We start from the raw sequence: 4,868 nt of genomic DNA, 5'->3' as shown, positions 1-4,868 counted from the left end.
TGAGGAGGGAGGGGCCTGTGGGCTTTGTTTTTATGTCTTTTCTTTTGGTCAGATGCAGTGAAGGAGCCAAGTCAACCTGATGGTTCTGTGAGGCCAGTGTGTACCTGGCAGCCTGACTGTCGGCCTTGGGCCGTTGTCCTCTCTGACCACGAGTTCTGACATTTTGGTTTGGGTTTTTAAAAACTAGACACCAAATCCAGCATTTAAAGTGCCAGAAGTAAGAACCTCTAAGGGGAGAAGAGGTTGTCACGTCGCATAAATCGTAAAGAATTGTGACTCTGGGCGTGCTTCGGTCATTAAGTGTCGTGGGCTAGAGTCACGGGCCTGGTGAGTATCGTTACAGACAATGGCACCCAGATTTAGGAATGTGGAGAAAGGGATTTTGTTGATTCCGTTGAGGAATCTGCATAAGTATGCGCTCCTTCTGTTAAGAGCAAATATCTGAAAAGGACCTCCGCTGTCCAGGCACGTGGGGGTATTTTAATGTATCACAGGAGAGCACAGCCCCAGTGTGGGCCCCGGAGCGGCTGGTGCCTGGCGTCAGAAGCATACAGCTGTGCTATGCAAGTGTGTTCTGCCACAACCACTGTCTTTGTTATTTTTTTTTTTTTTGAACAAGAATCCATCCATTGCCTGACCCTCATTGTCAAGCACCACAGTTGTCCTGGAGTGCTTGCAGTTGTAGGCCCTCCGACTTCCGCTTCTAAAACGGGGGTCTGGACCTGCTGCACACCACAGGCAGGTTGCTTCTTGTCCACCAGTACAGAGTGTCAAGCCGAGTGCTGTGCCACCTGATTGACATGCAGCAGTGGGAATTCTGAATGGATGTCTGAGTGACATTGGACACCTCGCCGAGGACAAGCTCTGTGTGTCTGGGTCTGCCTCCTGCTGCCGTGGTGAGGCTGTTGACTCTGGGAGGCATTCCAGAGCAGAGGAGCACATGGGTCTGCAGCTCATGAGGATTGGAGTCATCCAGAATATTTAAAATTATTTAAATTGTGAAGCCTGTTGCTAAAGAATATTTATGAACACTGGTCCATAGCCTGTGCTAATTTACACATTAGCAATATTGACTGTATCTGCATTAAGGAGCCACCATGGGGCCGTTCGAGTGACCCGCAGATGTGCGTTTTAAAGTTCTGTCATCCACAGGCACAGGTATGTATCCATCCCAGTCATGGTGAACCAGATGAATTGACCTGGAGACCACTGTGGCTATATGCTACAATTTACAAAATGATACCATGTTTAAATTTTCTGTGCAGACAACAATGTGGACACTAAAATTAACATATTTTTATGTAAAGTTTTTCTATTCTTTGATCTTTAATAAACTTTAGATGCTAGATACTTTTCAAAAAAGAAAAAAGAAACAAGTTGAAAATAAAAGCAAGAATATTGAAGAGTCTCACTAGGAGGATAAAACCTTGAAAAAAAAGAGTTCAGCAGAAAACAAACAACTGAATGCATAAGAGATAAAGGTCAGTAAATTAGAGTTGGAATTAGAAGGTATCAAGCAAAGATTTGAAGAAATGACTAACAATTACCAGAAGGAAATTGAGAACAAAAAGATATCAGAAGGAGAGTTTTGGGAGAGGTTGAGAAAGCCAAAGCAACAGTTGATGAAATGGTAAAGTTACAGAAAGAAATTGATTTATGATGCCAACATAAAATAGCTGAAATAGTAGCATTTATGGAAAAACATAAGCACCAATATGATTAGATTGTTGAAGAAAGAGACTCAGAATTAGAACTTTATAAAAACAGAGAACAAGAACGGTCATGAGTGAAGACTGCTTTGGACACTGAACTATCTAATATCAGAAATGAACTTGTATCCCTTAAGAAGCAACTTGAAGTAGAAAAAGAAGAAAAAGAGAAACTAAAAAATAAAACGGTTTCAGAGGAAGATATATCAAACAGACTTTACAATAATAATCCACCAGATTCTTACCGTTTAGTCAAAACCCCCCAAAGAGACGCCTTTATCACTATCAACTGCTGCATCTTTTATGAAGTTTGGAAGTCTGAAAAAAGATGAGAGAGGACCTGTAGGCAACGATTTCTAAAACTGATAGGAAAAGAAGACTAAAGGAAGCAGAAAAGTTATTTTCTTAATTTGAGAAAACCAATGTTGGTTACAGACTAAAAACAATAAATAGTTAACTTTATTACTTCCAAGAGAGCCAAACTTTACCAAGGATTTCAGACTTTAAAATTAATTACACAAATAACTTGGGTTTATGTTACTATATTTGTGGCCTTAATATAAAATACCTATATATCATCAGAATTTTTTATTGTATTCAGATACTTACGTTTGTTACTTTTACTTGCAATAGATATTGAAGTTTGAAGTTTTTTAACTTCAGATTTTGATCATTAGAAATGCATTATTGAGATTTATAATTTTTTCTTTATTATTAAAATGTTTTGGATGCAAAAAAAAAGAACAGTGGAACATTTTCCTCTTGGGCTGCATTGTCTACCCATAGTGAGCAGAGCAGTGTGTGAAGGGTACAAGCAGCTTGAATAATAGACACAATGTGGTACCAAATGCCTCATGGAATACATTGCAACTTTAAAGGCAAAGACATCATTACTTTGAAGGCAAATGGATGGAATTTGAGAATATCATCCTAAGTGAGGTAACACAGTCCCAAAATGGCATGCATGGTATATACTCACTTATAAGTGGATATTAGTCAAAAAATACAAGATACACACACTACAGTACACAGATCCAAAGAAGCTAAACAAGATGGAAGGCCAAGGGAGCATGCTTTAATCTCACATAAAAGGGAGAAAAATAGTTGTAGGAAGCAGATGGAGGGAGGGAACTGGGTAGGAGAGGGTATGTGGGGGAAAATGGAGGGGTTCAGGATCAGGTGTGGGGAGGGATGAGAGAGATGGACAACTGGCCATGTGAATGATTAGAAATCTGAACTGGCAGGGGTGAGTAGGGGTGGGCATCTCAATACAGAAATGCCTCCGCCCTCCTATAGTATGAGAGGAGGGGTCACTCATTCATCACAGCCAGGCTGACTGNGAGACTGGTCTTTGAGCTGACTGGGTTGAAGACCTCACATTGATACTCTCCAGCATCCTCCTTCCTCACAGTATGTATCCTGAGTTGGCACTTTGACAGGGACAAGGTCATCCTCTCTGTGAGCTGCAGATTCTGATTGTTGAAGAGCCAACGGATGGAGANCCCAGTGTTGTCTGAGAAGCAAGTGAAGACCACTGAGCTCTGTACTCGAACTGTGCTGTCCGTGACTCTCATNACAGGCTGTGTCACAAGCTCTGCAAAGAAACAGAGGAGGGGACCAAATGTCATTCATCTTTCAGACAGCTCAACCTGCCCCTCTNTAACTCACACTTAATAAAGCTTCCAGGGAGGAGAAATTGAAGCTGTGACTACAGTCATATCTTGTGCTTTTCATCTGCAATCCATAGACTNTGTGACCCTGATTCAGCCACTGAGGTTGATGTGCCTCAGTTTCCCTGTACTAGGACAACTGTGCATGATCATTGCACTGCCTNTGACTTAAGATTAGGTATGAGCAATGTTCTGATCTGGGGGTGGGGGAGCTGCTCACATCAGCAGCATCTGTTCCACACTTACCCTAGGCTGGATTCCTGAGGGTAAGGAGGTGCCTGAAGAACTTTCACCTTTGTCCCAACCCTTGGGGACATTTTTTTTTCATCTGAGTATCCTAAGTCCATCAGAACTTAGGATGGCTTCTGTCCTGGCACCTGTCCATTGAGACTCAGGAGAAGGAGGTACAAAGGTGACCCACATGACTGCAGCTGATCGTCCTGTGGGACATGGACACATAGCCAAGCCTTGTTCCCTGTCAGCCCTGACAGGAAGTCCAATGCTAGCCCTGAGGAGAAGCTCTCTGTGGACAACTAGAGTTGAGTCTGGATTCTTGGTTTCCTGATATTCCTCTTACTGATTCAGTAGTGAGCTGGACCATGGAGGGAGGGGGAACACAGTCTAAAAAGTAAGATAGAAAGTAAAGAGACGCCTTCCTGTCCACTGCAGCACCGGGGTTCCTGGCCCGGGGAGTCTCCGGACACCCACAAGGACCCACACAGGATCCCCCACGGGATCCTAAGACCTCTGGTGAGTGGAACACAGTGTCTGCTCCAATCCAATCATGCGGGACCTGAGACTACATTAACCAGGGAAGTAGATAACCAGGCCTGATCAGGGGCATAAGTCCCTTATGGTCCACTGCAGCACCGGGTTTCCTTGCCCGATCAGTCTCTGGACACCCACAAGGACCCACACAGGATCCCCCACGGGATCCTAAGACCTCTGGTGAGTGGAACACAGTGTCTGCTCCAATCCAATCGTGCGGGACGTGAGACTGCATTAACCAGGGAAGTAGATAACCAGGCCTGATCAGAGGCACAAGTCCCTTCCGGTCCACTCCAGCACCGGGGTTCCTGGTGCACGGAGTTTCTGGACACCTCCAAGGTCCTCATAGGCCCCTCAACGGGATCTTAAGACCTCTGGTGAGTGGAAAACAACTTGTGCCAGGAGGCAGGTTCGAACACCAGATATCTGGGCACCTTCCCTGAAAGAGGAGAGCTTGCCTGCAGAAAGTACTCTGACCACTGAAACTAAGGAGAGAGCTAGTCTCCCAGATGGAGAAACCAAAGTATTCCACGACAAAACCAAATTCACACATTATCTTTCCATGAATCCAACCCTTCAAAGGATAATACCATAAAAAAACCAATACAAGGACGGAAATCATGCCCTAGAAAAAGCAATAAAGTAATCCCTCAACAAAGCAAAAAGAAGACAGCCACAAGGACAGAATGCCAACTCTAACAACAAAAATAAAAGGAAGCAA

Source organism: Mus caroli, unplaced genomic scaffold (assembly GCF_900094665.2).
Source record: "Mus caroli unplaced genomic scaffold, CAROLI_EIJ_v1.1 scaffold_19866_1, whole genome shotgun sequence".
NCBI classification, from domain to species: domain Eukaryota; kingdom Metazoa; phylum Chordata; class Mammalia; order Rodentia; family Muridae; genus Mus; species Mus caroli.
Note: the sequence above shows the minus strand (reverse complement) of the source record.